This window comes from Pinus tabuliformis, chromosome 2_2, assembly GCF_031772625.1.
Source record: "Pinus tabuliformis cultivar Carrire ecotype Pingquan chromosome 2_2, CPIR1, whole genome shotgun sequence".
NCBI lineage: Eukaryota > Viridiplantae > Streptophyta > Pinopsida > Pinales > Pinaceae > Pinus > Pinus tabuliformis.
In genome coordinates, this window is record NC_142300.1 from 340,989,417 (window position 1) to 341,007,255 (window position 17,839).

Here is a 17,839-nt window from a genome sequence, read left to right on the forward strand (position 1 = left end):
AAGGCAATCAATGCAGAAACAGAAGAAAAGGTGGTTGAGTTTTTAAGGGAAAATATCTTCTACAAGTTTGGCTACCCAAGAGAGTTAGTCACAGATCAAGGAAGCCAGTTCACCTCCAACCTGATTGAAGACTTGCTCGCACATCACAAGATCAAGCACAGGACTTCCACCCCATATCATCCTCAAGCAAATGGGCAGGTGGAAGTCACTAATAGAGCATTGGAAGGGATTTTGACTAAGGTGGTGAGCAGCAACAGAAAGGATTGGGCAGATCGCCTAGTTGAGGCCACCTGGGCCTACAACATCACTTGGAAGACTACAACAGGTTTCACACCTTATGAGTTGGTCTATGGGAAGAAAGCTTTGCTGTCAATAGAGCTCACATTGAGGGTGGCAGCTCAGCTAGACCTAGATCTCAACGATGCTCAACGTGAAAGATTATTGCAGCTGACTGGATTAGATGAACACAGAATGCAGGCCCTCCTCCACTCAGAAGTAGTTCAACTCCAGAGGAAGATATGGCATGACTGGCACCTTAATGAAAAGCAATTCCAGCCAGGAGATTGGGTGTTGTTGTATGACTCAAGATACAAGGATTTCAAAGGAAAGATGAGGACAAGATGGTTAGGACCATTTATAATGGAGAAATGCAATGACAATGGTTTAGTCCTTATCAAGACCATTGATGAAGAAGCCATCCCCATGCTTGTCAATGGGCATCGATTGAAAATCTACAAGAAACCCCTTTCGAGGCAGGAGTTCATTGAAACTGTTGAAAAATCAATGCTGGTAGTAGAGCAGGGTTCTGCCTCTATTCCAGCCACACCTTGATAATCAAAAAAAAAAAAAAAAAAAAAAAAAAAAAAAAAAAAAAAAAAAATGGGAATAAAAAGTTCCCTGGGTGAAAACCTCTCGGAGGCGCCTAGGGCAGACAGTGAGGGTGAAAACCTCATGGAGGCACCCCTGCTGTCTCTCAGAAAATAAAGAAATGGAATAAAAATGATCCTTGGGTGAAAACCTCTCTGAGATGCTCAGGGAAGATAGTGGGGGTGAAAACCTCATGGAGGCACCCCTGCTATCTCTCAAAAAGAAAAAAGAAAAAAAAGAAAAAAGAGAAAAAGAAAGAGAAACAGGTCTAATCTTTGGAATTATTGCAGGTTGCAGGGAATACAGTGCAGATAAAGAAGGTCACGCAAAATGAGGAGAGGGGTCAATACCAAGCAACCAGACATCCTCACAGACATTCCCTCCATGGCCACTCACTTTTTCCAAGATTTGAACACATTCGGGCCGAGATTCAACCTCCTACAAGAAGTTCTGAGCTTTCTACAAGAAGTTCTGCATTTCTACAGGAAACATCCTATAGAGCCTTCGGGCATGCCAAAATTGATTCTGGAATTTAAAGTTTGATGTCTGTTGATGAGGCCTAAGCCACCCCTCTCTTCCATCCATCACCGGTTTTATCTCTTTCCACCGCCATGGCAACAATCTGGTTATGTATTCCTGCACAGTCATGCAAAGAGTCCTGTTTTCCTCAGATTGATTTTTTTTTTCCCAAGGGACAAATCAAACACACAAAGGCTCATACACTCTACCTATCAAATCTCCATCAGGACCCTTCACCCGTGAATACAACCTTGCTCATTTTAGCATGCATCCCAGGATGAGAAGTAGCTACAAGATGTCCTACAGGAATCCTGTAGCCGCTGATCTGTCTGGAGCACATACTATGGAGTCAATAGCAGCTGAAATCGACACAGGGGACATGTAACAAACTCTGCTTGGACGTGAACACCTCCTCGACAGCTGAGAAAAGACAGAGCTATGCATGCAGCATTCACAACCATAGGATCGTGTCCCAAAGACTTACATATAGCATCAGCCAATGAAAGAAGGAGTTCCAGCGCCTATGCATGAAGCAGCAGTGAACAAAGCCATCGTTCCACGTCCCGAAGCCCGCAGAACACGTCCACGGCCACACAGGTAAGTGTCTAACCTTATTCGTCAAATTGCATAGACTATACTCTGAAAACTACATGTCTGTGAAATGGTGCAGATTGAACGAATTTGGTGTGGGATCTGAACGAGCTCGGTTACGCTTGAATCCTCCAAAGGGACGAAGAGCTGACACGTGGGAAGTGTCCAGTCGAGGAGAATCGGTGGATTGGCAGTGATGCAGCAGTTAATGGCAGATAAAGGAAATGGCAGTCAGAGACATGCCGAAGAATGATGGCCGTGACGTTGGCTAATGGATTGGCCTGGACTCCTCACCCCCTCACCATGAATTGTGCCATAATTCAAATTTCTCAGCCGAAGAAGTCACGATGAACTGCTGTCATTTACACTTGCAACCATTTTTCAGCAAAGTACGTGTCCTCCTCCTCTGCAGTTCGTTAGCCTGAGCTTCTCGGCCCATTTCAAAATCCTCCCGCGTCCCAGGCTCGTTCAGAAGTGCCGTGACGCGCTCCAAAAGCCGGCAAAGCTCTCTACAGGAAGGAGCTCTACAGGAAACGCGGCACAGCCTCCCGCAACAGAAAAACCTGGACTTTCTGCTTCGAAATTGGAGTTTCGAAGGGAGGTAGGCCCGAAAACACCATTCCCATGCATGATATTTCGAAAGGTGGTGAATTAAACTGTTTGGAGTAGGAGAATTAGAAGAAAATATGCCTGTGGGTTAAGAATAGTAGTTTTCCTGTGTGATACATAGAATTTTTCTAGTTGGTTCTGCGTCAAATTCTCCTCCACAGTTCCTGTTAAGAAATTCCTCCTATAGAAACGATAAACCACTGTAAGGGCTAACCCGTGCATGAAGAATGTGACTTTTATGTGGTTGGGGATGAAAATTAAGCTCTGCACTCTGTCTGTGGGAGCCTAATTCCCTTTTGACCATCGAGTTGTGGGCAACAACAACATTATAACCAGGGAATTGTTGCAAAGTGGAATATAAACACCTGAGGGATATTGTCTTCAAAGTTCTGGGGAGAAAACCATACACAGAATTCCCCTTCTGATCAGAGCACAAGCCAAAATAGAGCATTCTCACCATGCCAGGAGGGTTTATCAGAAAGGAACCCTTGGATTATAGGAAATTGCGAGAAACTCCCGAGGTGGTTGACCTATTTACCCGTGCCAATTGGATGACCTTCTGTGACAGAATCCAAGGTCATGATGATGAGGTAACAGAAGAGTTATTAATGTACCTACAACCTAAATCCAAGATACTAGCCATGGTAAATTTCAGAGGGTTGACCTTAAAGCTTACCCCACAACTCATTAGTCGAGTCACTAATCTGCCATTGGGGATACCCTAGAGCAAAAAGGAGAGGGCATTGGGCCAAAAAGAAAAAAAGGAATTCTTCCTACCAGAGGAACAATTTTAAGAGGATAAGAATGGGGTCCGGAGAGCCAGCCTACATCTATTTTGGAGTGAGGTCAGCCTTCAGATCATGAAATACATTACCTGTGAGGGGCGGTTCAGTATTGCATATGGTTATCACTTCCAGTTGCTAACTGAACTCAGACATAAGATGGATTTACCTACAGAAAAAAAAGTTAAGCATCCCCTATTTCCTCCTACAATCATTAATTGAGTGTGGCACAAAATTGAAGGAAGGGACACCGGACCAGCTGGCCCATCATGGGCTTATCAAGCTTCTAGTGGAAGATGCCCTCCATACCTATACTGTCCCTTTCTCCTGGGAGATTTTCCGCAATATGTCCAAGGATGATGATATCCGGATTCTGGCCGAGGAACTCACTTCATCCAGCAGTGAGGAAAGGGAGCATATTGAGGCAGAGGAGAAAGCTAAGGGTAAGGAAACCTAGGACAGACCACCACAGAAGGAGCAATAAGAGGAACGAAGGAAAGGCCAAGCTATTGAGGCCAAAACTGTGGGTGGAATAAAGGCACAAACACCAAGGGAGAAACGATTGCAAATTAGGACAGAGAGGAATGAAAAAGTCCAAGCAAGTGAGGGCACACCCAAGGCAACCATAGCAAAATTAAAAGACAAGGAAACCCCAGCCAAACAGGCCAAAACAGTGAAAATTGTTTCTACAGGAAGCCAAAAAACCATTTCTACAGGATGCCAGAAAACAGTCAGCACAGGGCTTTCTACAGGAAGTCTGGAAAAAGGGCAATAAAAGGAAAAATCGCCTAAGATTTTAGCCAGGGAGGCAGCAGATGTGTTGGCCACCCTAAGCGCATCTCCAAAGCAGAAAGGGAAGCAGAAGAGGGAGCCTTCCATATATTTTAAGGCAAGAAGGAGCGTGAGGATAAAGACTGGCAGACCCCAGCCCGCGTCAAAAGAACCAATCATGATTTTGGACACCCCAGCTACACAAAAGGAGAGGTCTCCCTCCAAGGAATCCATCACTTATGAACGGGGAAGCTCGAAGACATCCACCTAGAGAGAAAGAATGAAAATGTTGGACACAAAGGCCTCTCTACAGGATGCTGAGACTATTCTCCAGGAAACACTGGCTAGGCTACAAGAGACCGAAGAAATGGAAGGTGAGGCAGCTAAATCAACACAGGAGGAAGAAAAGGTGGAGAACATTGTGGAACCTAGCCCCCAGCCCAGCTTGGGCTCCTACTATAACTTCTTAGAGGCCGGAAAGATCATTCCTCAAAAATTCACACTGCCACTTTTCCTTGCACTAGAAGAAGAGAGAGTGAGGACCCAAACTTGGATGAAGATCACTAAGTCCAAGGGTGTGGCAAATATAGGTCCTTTGGAGGAACAACTCAAAGAGGCAAGAAGGGAATTGGCTATGGTACAGCATGTGGAGAGAAGCTAGCGGTTCAAGCTACAGGAAGAAAATGAGCTTCTTAGACAACAGCTACAGTTACAGGGATAGAGGAAGGAAGACAGGCCTCACATCTTGGGAGAACAACAGCAGAGAAGGGAAGGGATGCAGGCTGAAATTGAGACACTGAATTGACAGCTACAGGAAAAAGAATTGCAAGCAGGCTTGGAGTTACAGTCTCTGAAACAGCAGGTACAAGAAGAGGAGGCCCAACTAGCCTGCATGGCCAACTGGGCAATGGAAGCTCTGCAGTGTAGGTAACCTGCCAAATCCTATGCCCTATACTTCAAGGACTAGTGGTTACAGTTTCAGATCAATACCTTGGCCCAAAGGGGCATCACACCATTCCAAAATTATCATCAGTTTGCAGCTCTATGTGGCAGTACTTCATCAGAGGATAGGGCCAAATTATCAGAGTACTACTTGCACAAATTCGCCCTTCCGAACATGAATGCATAGGATCCCAACAATGTGATAGGAGATGTCCAACTTATGGCCATGGCCTCTTGGATGAGTCATGAGGAGAAGAGAGCAGTGGAGGTCCGCAATATCATAGGCAGAGAACTTAGTGAGCCACTCATTATCAGAGCAGAGCCGGATGACCCCTTAGCAGTGATAAGTGCCCACCAGCACTTGGCCAACAGCCCACAGGGTCTACCGGAATACATTGAGCAACAGGCTCAAGCTATTGCCCACTTTGAGGACATGGAGAGACTGTTGGGAGAAAACTGTCTGCATGCCTACACAAGGTGGTGGAACACACTGCCTCACAGCTTGAAGATAAAGGAATACCACTCTCCCACCAAGATGAGGGAATTCTTGGCAAGGGTACCTCTCTACACACAATTGATACAGAATCTGTAGGCCAATTGGATTGGCCTGAAATTCAGACCTCCTTTGCTTTTGGGACTACTAGAAGGAGTTAAGGAAGAGGAGTAAGGTAGACAATGGGAGGAAGTGGAAAGGAAAGCAGGATTCCACTACCGGGAAGAAGATATCAGCGCAGAGGCCTAGTACGTGAGGGAGGCGATCAAAGCCATAAAGGATGATGAGCTGGACTAGTTGGTCAGAGGATGAGCAACCCATTTAGCAGGGGGGTGATGATGAGCCCCTAATTGGGTAACTTATTGGGCTCATTTTTCCTAATTTTCCTTGTTCAATCCTCCATTTTTCATAGATTATGCATCTTTTTTTACTATGTTTATGTTAATTGAACGAATAACGGTCGTCACTCTACCAAGGAGGCTAATACGTGGTTATTTCAAGTTTTTTGGACAAATTTTAGAGCAAAACCAAGCAATTAGGCGACAGGTGACAGCCAAGCTTGAGGTGAAGATTCGTAGGGAGGTTGTCTCTTGCATTAAATGGCCCTTCCTCAAAATCTCCACCCTCAACTCCAAGCTCAATAGGCCACCAAAACGAATTCTAAAGGCAGTCGAGCAGCTTTGGGAAGAGCGATTGTTTACTAGTAGTTGGAACAGCCGAGTCCCTTGAATTTAGGAGGGATGCTAGGCCCCTCGTAGTGTATAAATAGGAAGGCCTCAGCCTTCATAGTTTACTTTTGGAACTGTTGGTATTTGCACTATAGTGTTGTCCTTTTCTCAACTTGTTTTCTTGTAGCTACTGTTGTATAACTTTCTTGTGATGATTATTTTTGAGTAATGAGAAGCAGCTCTACTTGGCATCAGATCCGAGTTCTTTATAGGAGTTGGTAGCTCTTGGGGTTGGGCCCAACCCGAGTGCCAAGGCCTCCTTTATGTATTGTTATTTGTTCTTTATGTATTTGCAAAATCATTTCTGTTAAGTAGATTAAATGTTGTTGATTAACTAAGTCACTGTTGATGATTAGAAATACTTTTGATGTTCAGATTGAGTTGATAGGTTATTAACAGGGAAAAGCTTCAGAAAAGGGCCATCAAACACCTCTGATTTCACCTCTCCCTCAGTGGGATCAGGATCTGAGATCAAGGTGACCTTGCTGCCCACAAAAACACTGACTTTGCTTTGCCATGCAATCATTAGTGTTTGATTTTCATTTGCAGAAGTTGGTTACATGTCCAGATTCTCTGATGCTTCATTGCATAGTTAATATACATGGTTTCCTTGCAAATAAAACTTCTTTCATTCTCTTTACTGTTAGCTAGATCAGATTAGGTCAACGTAACTAGGTCTCAGATTTTACAAGTCTTCGTTGGTTTAGTTGGAAAAACAACTTGCAGAGCACCTGTACCACTTCTCTATCTGCCCATACTCCACCAATCCCTTCTGCTCCATCCCCTGACACGGACTCTTGCCTCACATTTGCCATTTGCTCACATAACCCTAATTTTTGTGCAACATTGCTTCAGTCCTCCTTGAACAAATCCAGCCATCTTCATATGTCCTCAACTCCATCCACCAAGTCCTGGACCACCTCAAACCCTTATCCTACCTCCATACTCACTCCTTCACCTTTCCCTCTCCATCCATCCTCCAAAATCCCATTTCTGAACAACCTGTAGAAAATTACAGACATCCTGTAGAAAATTACAAACATCCTGTAGAATCCCTGCAGACTTCTTGTAGAAGCTCACGAATGAGGTTTCTTGATAGCCAAACTTTGTGAAACTCTCTGGAAGGGTGTTAGGGACCCCTTAGGCCCTCTCTGAACCTTCCTGACCTCCTCCAAGCATTTCCTCTCACCAATCCACCTCTGCACAGTCAAAAACAGTCAAATCGCATGCATAATAATTCTGGCAACTTATTCAAAAATACAAAAAGATGTTTTTTTCAGATGTTACTGTAGAAGTAGCTTAGATACATGTATTTACCTTCCTAGAAGTCAATGGCATCTCTTTCAGTAGCTTGCATCCTCTTCCTTGCATCAGTAGGGCTAGCTGGTAAAATTAGGGTTTGCTAGGGTTTACGTTTCCTTTCTGCTTTCCAGTTTCCTTCTGCAAGTATATCAACCTTCTTTGAGTTAGCTTTCATACATCAGTTAAAAGGCTTCTTCTTAGAGCTCATAGAAGTTGGCTTAAGCTCCTGTCAGACTTGTGCCAGCTGACCAAGTAACAGTTGTGGAAAGAGCAAGTACTTATGCATATAGCACCGACACTTCCAAGTTTGTTACGAACTACCGGGTTGATAAAAGTAAAGAAGGGAGTCCCAGGAGTTGCAGCATTATTGCTGCAATATTGGAACTCACCACATCCATGTACTTGAAAAAAGTGGTTTTATTTACAAAAAGGTGTTTTACCTAATGTTGGAGGTAAAACAAGTACTCAAAGTTCTGATACAGGACTTTGCCAATAGGCATCTCCTTCATAGAGGAAGTTTTTACTCGATCCCTTGCCAATTCTTTAATTCTTCTGTTGTAGTCTTCATGTGGCATCAATTTGTCATTTATCACCAAGGGATTTGGTAGACCTTTCCACCTCAAAACATCAAACTTAGCCATGAACATGTCTATAGCCAGTTCGATGGTTTGGCATTTATCTTCAAGGTTCATCATCAAATTCCTCTTGGTGATGAAATTTTTTACCTCTAGTATTGTGTCAGTCCTATTAGGTATTTCCAGCTCCTGCAATTCATATTTGTTTTTGGAGTTGAGGAAATTAATTATTCTAGTGGCTTTGTTATAGACATTTTTGTGCCTTATAGCATTGAGCATGAAATGTCCATAATCCAAGGGATCCAAAGTCCCTAAATGAGTTGTTCCTACCCCTAAAGGAATAAGGTCAACAAAAGACAGCTTCTCCCAGAGGTTCTCCACCAAAAACAACTCAGAAATGGTCAAATCAGGATCAATTCAGTGGCTCCACTAGCTGTCTGTGTTGAAATGCAGAGATTACACTGGCTAGGTGCACTGCAACGCAGGTAGAAGCACTACCAGGGTGCGCTGAGCGGGAAATGACAAATGGCAAGTTCATTCAACGAGGTGGAAAGACCCTGGAAGCTTCCAGAATCTTCCTCAATGACACTTGCCTCAATGAATTCGACCAAGTGATGAGTAAGAGGTTCTCAACCTCCAAGTGGAAGAAAGAACTGACAGAGAGAAGCCACAAGTCAAAACATGAGCTGACTCATCCTCTCTGCTCACATCTATATACGGATCTCTCACCCAGAGGTTCAAGAGGCTGGAATTTTGTACTTTGCAGAGAATTGCTGTTGGTTTCAGATTGGGATTAGTACATTGGGTGATTTATGCTTTGTTGGAGGAGAGGAAGGGATTCTTTTTCTGGGAGGTAGATGCTGGATCGGGACTCACTTGGTTGTATCTCCTATTGAACCTTGTTATCATATCAATAAAGCTATTTGAGTTTCTCCTATATGCTTGTATTTCAATGATGTTTTGTTGTATTTGCATATTTAGTTTATATCTGATCCTAAACTAGTTATGAATGTGAATCTATGTCTTTTGTGTAGTTTTCCTCTCTTGTGATCTTGCAGGAACTGGGTGAAGCTGGACCAATGAAAGAGTAGGCAGCGGGAAGCGAACAGAAGAGAGAGTGATTGGATCGACAAACTAGCGGAAGATACTGGTTAGTTACATCCTTCTTTCTCTATTTGCATCTCATAAAGAAGAATACTCAGATAGCTTTCCTTGTTTGTTGCTAAGGCACTATCACCTCTTAGAGTGGGATAGGGGCATTCCGAATTGGATACTTTTCCCAACAACAAATTGGCGGCTCCACTGGCGAGAGTATCTTGTTAGTTTATTTGTGTTTCTATTGCTATTCATTTCATAAACTCAAGAGTGCCGAATCGAACTGCATTTGCCATTTACAAATGCAAAGTAGAGATCAGCTACTCTATCCCACTCACTGGGCCTGTTTATGATCTGAACAGCTGATCCACAAGTGCTCTAATAGCCCTTTGTGATAGATCTTAGTCCTCCTATAAATCATCCTCCTAATTGTACCTAATTGATAGCTTTTATCCGGCCAAAAACTGTAGATCAAACTGCAAACTGTAACCCAGAACCCAGAAACAACTCTCGTTTCTGCTTCAGCGCAGACTCTGTGAAGAGGTTCTGCATTTCAACGCACATCCCGTGAAGGCTACCTGTGCTGAATGTCAAATCCTCTGTGTTGGGAGTGCGCTGATCAGTCCTTGCCTTGTGCAGCTGTGGTTCCCTGTTTCCTTTTGCTCAGTTTTCTCTCTGTTTTTTGCAGCCTGTTATCAGTCAGTGTACCTATCTAAAACCCCTTTTCTTTGCCTCAATTCCGCCTCAGTTGTATAAAGAAACTGTATTTGTTCTTTGTGTATTTGTTACATCATTTGCAGTTTCCCATTACAAAAGTAAACTAATCATACTGTCACCCTTAGATCTAGACCTGTCGTAAGTGTCGTTTTGATCTTAGGAGTGAGTTTGTTTGCTGTTCACGGTTGATTTAGCTTCTACTTTTGTCTTTTGTTTTGAATTTATGCATTTCAAGTGTCGAAACAAGTAAATCATAAAGTGTCGTAATCGTCTTTTTGATTTCGAAAAAGGAACTTGTTTGTGTTTTTCACTTGAAATCGAATTCAAATTTGTACAACAGCTTTCTTTTTAGGCATCAATATTAAGAAAGTGAAAACAAATACATGCATATGTGCATTTTCATTTTGACAGTTTGTATGTTGATTTAGGGAAAAGTGCATTACTGTGTGCTCTATGCTCTTTGAGAAAAGATGGTGTCTTTCTTTTCCCCTTTGTAGCTAGGATTTTCATTGTTGAAAAGATATAAAAGCTTGCTTATCATCTTTAGACTGCATTTAGGAATTGTATCATACATCTCGTGGTGATCCAAAAAGGCAAACTTCTAAGAAAGATCAACCTAAAATAAATTGAATGAACTTAACAACGCTTTGTAACATAACGCACAACATAGAGGTCTAGGCTAGAGACGTGTTCCGGCGTCGTAAAACCTGGTCACTAGTCGCCTCACTGATGGTTGGGTGATTCCTCCTGAGAGACGATAAGTGCCAGTACGGATTGTTCTCCCACGTACCGTCGCGTATATATTGGGAGACCCCTATAGGAATATAACCTTTATCAATAGGAAGCCGTGTCGGCTGCCCTACTGATCGCAATGCACTGAACACAGCATTCAGGAAGATTGACCGCCCGTACCCTAAAAAGTATTCTGCGGTTTTGCGAAAGGTTTGGCACACCCTCTACCTAGAACTCCAGAGCAGTTCCTTTTGGCCTTTTTCAGACTCTATAACGGAAAAAGCCCATCCGAGCATTTGTCACTTCGGGCTCGTTAAAACATCGAAGGTGACTAGAGTCATCTTTTGCTTTTTCTCGACTCTTTAAAATTGAAAAAGCAAGTTGTGTCTAAGCGTCGTTAAAATTTATTTTAAATGGAACAATCACCCCTTTTTCCTGCGTTGATATTTAGGTTGAGAAAATGGAGCCCACCAACCAAGGAATTCCCCTTGGTGGAAATCCTAGTCCCTTCTCCTCTTGGGGAGATGTTGGTGCGCCCCATATGGCCACATTGTCGCTTCCAAGACTGACAATTGGCCTGCCAGTCTGGCTCTTCTCAACCAATGTCATTCAAAACACCACTACTCCTGAACATTCGAATCAACAATTAGACGAGTCTAGAATTTCCCACCAACCTTCTACTTCCTATAATTCTTCCTCTCTTCCTTCCTCTTCGCGTGATGGAACTGGTAAATCTAAAAACCAAGTTCCTAAGGAGAAGAAGGAAAAGAAGAAGAAAGAGAAAAAGAAGAAGGAGCTAAAGGCAAATAAGGGAAAACAAGTGTCACCTGATGAAAATCCACACACAGCACTGACCAGGCCTAAATCTCCATGTGTCATATGCAAGGGAGACCACTTTCACAGAGATTGTCCTTGTATCCCTCGGATACTAAGGGACTGGTCTCCCCATTTGCACAATTCGGTGTCGTCAACCTCTGATAGCCATGTTGAAAGTACACCGTCAACTAGCGAAAGTGAACTTCCAGGACAGAAAGGGAGGGCTAGACCTCCCTGTAGACTGTGCGAAGGCAACCATGCCCTCCACCGTTGTCCCTTCTTAGACGAGGCTAAAAGAGTCTTGGAAGATCGTTCGATTTCGCCGTTACGACTTCCTCCTGGATATCAAAAACTCTTGCCAAGTCCTTCGTTAGTTGAGAATCCAGCTGGCCTGCTCAAGTGGTCAGTTGAAGCGTCTATCATTGAGGATAAATCGACTGAATCCATACCAGACGAAAGTCAAAAGGTCGAGGCGGCAGTTGACCCGATCTTGCCTTCAGAGGATTTATCTTCGAATGATACAATCACTGAAGAGGATAAGGATGACACCATCCAGATTCTTTTCATCAACACAGACTCCGACGAACACGGGGGAAATGCACCCATTCCTTTATCGCAGGAAGGAAATTCGTCAGAGTGATATCCGGTCGTCTACTCGGTCCCACCACCAAGCAACCTAGTTGTATCCTTCGACTGGAACCAACTAGGCAGACCCCGGTTGCCAGCCAGCATACCATTCAGAATTATCATTCAAATATACAGAATGGTAATGGCTGGCACCATCATCGATGAGGGGGCATCTGTGAGTATCCTTTCCTCTATTGCTTGGAAAGCGCTTGGTTCGCCAGCGCTTTTGCCTGAAATGAGAAATCTGACAGGCTTCGATAAAGGAACCAGTCGACCTTTAGGGATCCTTCCCAATGTGCCTATCACATTGAAAGGGAAGACCGTTCAAATGAACGTGATGGTCATTCAAGGACCCTTGGATTATAACCTACTCCTTGGACGAGACTATATATATTGCATGGGAGCCATCGTCTCCTCACTCTTTAGAGTAATGTGTTTTCCGCACGAAGGAAGAGTGGTCAAGCTCGTGGACCAGCTTTCATTTCCCGGATCACGCATCACAAATTGTCATATACCATCCCTAAATGGTCTCTTCATGCAAGAAATGTCTCAACCCACGGTCCGTCCTCCCGATGAGCGCGAGTGATTCGGAAAGATATGACTGGAACCCAGGGGGCATGCGTCCTGGTCTACTTCGGCAGGAAAACTTTGGGTATAGGGTAGGTTTCCGCGGGAGAATATGACTAGTCTGTACCCCGCCCATGCTGGAAGAGGGTTATTCTAGAATAAGATTTTTTTGTCAAAGTTATGTGTTTGACAGAACTGATTCAATCACCGTTGTCTATCTCAGTAGACATCGCCGAAGAAATGTTTTGTTTGCTGCGCAAATGAGACAATCTTTGGTAACCTGTAAGAGGTAGGCCTCTCTCGCTAAAACAAATGTTTTATCGGACTAAAGTAGGGGTAACTTTGAAACTCTGTTTTATACCTGGGGGCATGCAAACCTTTTGGAGTGCAAGCAAGGGGCGGCTATTTATTTTTAAAATTTTTAGCTCCTCCCTTTAAACCTATAGGTCTAACCCTTTAAACTCGTAGGATTAGTCATTTCCGAACTTGCATAAAGAAAGGATTCCAGGGAAAAGCTTTATGAGGTGCAAGCCCCATAAAAAATGGCATCTTAAATGAGACATTCTTATCATATGATTGGAATCGAGCAGTTTTAACACATAGTTCATGCTCGTTAAAAAATAAACATAAGATCGAGTAGTTTTAACACATAGTTCATGCTCGTTAAAAAATAAACATAAGATTGAGCAAGTGTTTCAACCCGTGTTTAAGCTCGTTAAAAAATGAACTACCCGGTAAATAACCACTGCGAATGTAAATATTCAGCCATTAAAGCCTTGGTCGTGTTTGCACCGTCACCTCCACTTATCATTGGCCGATCATTCACCTCCATTTGATTGTTTACCCATTTTGAGGAACAACTGCAAAGAGTGATCTCACTTAGCCATCCTTGTGACACTGTCGTGATTGGAAAATTCCAACCGTTACCTGGAATCAACTGCTACCCATCTCATCACTCGTTCCTCAAAAGACGAGTCTTCTTTAAGCTCTTTTCATTTGACTCGTAAAATATGAAAAGATTGCCGAGTTTTGGCCTTCCAGCTCATTAAAGCAACCGGAAGTGCTATCCCTCCTCTAGATTTTAATCTTTTTGGACCTGAGGGATTATTGCACAAAAAGATCGAGCGCTTGTTTTGTTCGGCTCGTTAAAAACTATCGAAAATCCATCCCTTCTGTATTGTTTTATACTTTTTCGGACTTAAGGGATTAGATGACGAAAAAGGAACTTTGGAGTTATCTTTACGTACCTTTTTAGACTCTCTAAAAATGAAAAGGGACCGAGTTATCTTTGTCGTTAAACTCCTTAAAAAACATTAATAGCGACAAACTTGTCTTTAGACGAGAACAAGTTTCACTATAGCTAGGCTCGTTAAAACATAGCGATGGGTTTGCCCGAAGGGAAAATTATAGAACAAGCATATGTTATCCTCCTCAAGCTTGACAAAAATAAAGAGGTACTGGTCAGAAATGACTGGGGAAAAATTGGGAGAAACTCAAAGAACTTTTATTGGTAGCAAGTCGCTCTTGAACATGACACTTCCACTCCGTGCCTGAGTCGGGTTGGGTTGTTTCATTCACCGGTCACATCGCCATGGTCTCGCCATACCATCCACCTTTGGGGTAAATGCTACCAATTCATCGCACAAGTGTCACCAATATGTTCAAGAGAAGTCATCCAGAGAAGTCAACCGTGTCCCATCCACTACCATACATTATCCTTCATCCTTTCATGACCGCCACCCTGAACCATATATCATCAGATCGTTTTCACCTCCATCAAAATCATTTGCTCCGTTCCGTGTCACTGATGTGGGATACATTAAGGCCCTCCTTTGATGGATCGCTTCTTGTCGACATCAGCTCATTATCCAAGAAGTTGATCTAGGAACATCCCCTTCAGTACTTTGAAGCTTGCATGCCTCAATGGCAAGTTTCTCACTTCCGGCGACAGGTATACATCAATGACCTTCGACCGAAAGATTTCGCGTGGTGTTCGACGCCAAGTCCTTTATTCACACCACGTGAATTGTACTGCAGTAACTTGAGGGTCATTATCATTATCGGTGATTCCTCTCGCGCTTGTTAACAGTTTACATCATTGACTGGTAATCAAGGGATGTCTTTCCATGTTCGACTTCAGAACATTTCTCACATGGATCGACTTGTACTTAGAGTGAAGATCGAACGAGATTGAAGACCCCGGATCTAGTTTCATCCATCCGGGTTGCGATATATATTCAGGAAAAATAAAGACATTGACATGTACAGCATTGCAGTAGATAATCATCCTACCAAAAGGATGATGATTTCATCAAAATCATCAGTCTACCATCAGACGATTGTCTGTTCTATGTACAGAAAAATGAATTTATAAAGCTGAGCATGGGAATGCCTGCCTCAGCTAGATCATGAAGGTAGTATGAAAAATAATGTATTGTATTGTATCTTATTACAGGTCTCCTCCCAGCATTGGAAGAACTTCGGATCCTCCTAATAAAGCATTTCACCCGATAAACGGCCTCATACTTTAGGGGGCAACTGTTATAGACATTTTTGTGCCTTACAGCATTGAGCATGAAATGTCCATAATCCAAGGGATCCAAAGTCCCTAAATGAGTTGTTCCTACCCCTAAAGGAACAAGGTCAACAAAAGACAGCTTCTCCCAGAAGTTCTCCACCAAAAACAACTCAGAAATGGTCAAATCAGGATCAATTCAGTGGCTCCACTAGTTGTCTGCGCTGAAATGCAGAGATTACACTAGCTAGGTGCACTGCAACGCAGGTAGAAGCACTACCAGGGTGCGCTGAGCGGGAAATGACAAATGGCAAGTTCATTCAACGAGGTGGAAAGACCTTGGAAGCTTCCAGAATCTTCCTCAATGACACTTGCCTCAATGAATTCGACCAAGTGATGAGTAAGAGGTTCTCAACCTCCAAGTGGAAGCAAGAACTAACAGAGAGAAGCCACAAGTCAAAACATGAGCTGACTCATCCTCTCTGCTCACATCTATATATGGATCTCTCACCCAGAGGTTCAGGAGGCTGGAATTTTGTACTTTGCAGAGAATTGTTCTTGGTTTCAGATTGGGATTAGTACATTGGGTGATTTATGCTTTGTTGGAGGAGAGGAAGGGATTCTTTTGCTGGGAGGTAGATGCTGGATCAGGACTCACTTGGTTGTATCTCCTCTTGAACCTTGTTATCATATCAATAAAGCTATTTGAGTTTCTCCTATATGCTTGTATTTCAATGATGTTTTGTTGTATTTGCATATTTAGTTTATATCTGATCCTAAACTAGTTATGAATGTGAATCTATGTCTTTTGTGTAGTTTTCCTCTCTTGTGATCTTGCAGGAACTGGGTGAAGCTGGACCAGTGAAAGAGCAGGCAGCGGGAAGCGAACATAAAAGAGAGTGATTGGATCGACAAACTAGCGGAAGATACCAGTTAGTTACATCCTTCTTTCTCTATTTGCATCTCATAAAGAAGAATACTCAGATAGCTTTCCTTGTTTGTTGCTAAGGCACTATCACTTCTTAGAGTGGGATAGGGGCATTCCGAATTGGATACTTTTCCCAACAACAGGCTTCCTCCGGCATGTCTCCCACTTTAGCCTTAACTCTCTGAATGGCTTCTGTAGCCTATTTCACTAAGTCATTTTGCTCAAAGATTACTTGAATGGATGGCCAAATATCATTGACAAAGTCAATGATAGTGGCCCATAACTGTTCCTTAGCTTGGCCAAGTGGATCCTTTAATGTCAGCTCTTTCTCTAAGCTCTTTACCCTTTCATTCATTCTGGTTGCCTTCTGTACTTATTCTTTGTGCATAATTTGGGCAAGCTTGTTATCGTTCTCTAGATTAGTTTTCTTTTCCTTAAGCTTGTTTATTTGTGTGGTCTAAATGGACATGTCTTCTATTGCCTTCACCAGTTTACTAGCCTCATCACCTGGCTGGGTTTCTGCTGATGTCGAACCTATTGCTGATGTATATGCTATGGTAGCTGGTAGTGTTGTAGCCATTGCAGCTGTAGGAGCCAATGATGTTGCCAAAGTGGATGGTACTATTGCAGTAACTATTGGAATGATAGTGGCAGGGGCAGTCTCAAGGCTGGCATGTTTCAGCTTTATCAAGGTGTCCAACTCCTTCTCCATCTCTTTCAATTGATCAGTCAATTGTAAAACGAGGTCCATCATTTCCTCCTGATGTGTTTGGCTCTCAAGGACCTGTTTTGTCTGTCGATGCTCTGAATGAGGAAGTTTCACTTGTTTTTTGATAGTAGCAATGTCCTCTTTCTTTCTCTCTATTAACTTCTCACCAGCATTGATATCATTGGGATCATGTCCCAGTGCAATCACCAAGTCTTCCAGTGACTTGATCCTATTGTCCTCGGCCTATAAGGAGGCTTTTTCCAATTTGTACTACGTTGTAATGTTGTCCCATGAACTTTGAAGCTTATGTATAGCCATAGCTTTACCTGTCGAGGTGGAATGGATCGTCTCACCTGCTTACTTGTGGAACTCAATTTGGGTAATGGGATGAACATCCTTGGCAAAAACCTCAAAATCCATTTACCTGTAGTCAGCTAATGTTTTCGGCTATTGGACTGTAGGTTGCATGAATGACATCTGCATTTTTCGTGTTTTGATATCAAAGGCTGAAATCAACCTACTTTGATTTGCTAGTGTCTGCTTGAAGTCTTGGGCATAAGTTTTAGCCTTCAACTTCTCATTCCTCAACTTGATTTCCTTGTATCTATCTTTGATGTCCTTTTCTTTATCCACAGGTCTGGTGAATTAAGAAACCTCAACACTGAGTTGTCTCTCAATAAGTTAGTTGTTTGATGTTGAGGGTTGGAGAGTTTCTCCTGAAGCTCTTCTGTCGTTGCTTCTTTCCACCATTGTATCTGTGTCAGTGATTTCCATTGAGTCAATGGTGTCTTCCTATTCAGTAATAGGATCAAGTTTGGGCCTCCTCCTATAACTAATCTCAAATTGTTCACCTACGGTTTCCATAGCTGAACTCGAACCCTCCTCCCTAGTTCTCTTTGTATTTCTATCCTCATTTGCTGGATTCTATAAAATAGGAGGAATATTCATTGGTTC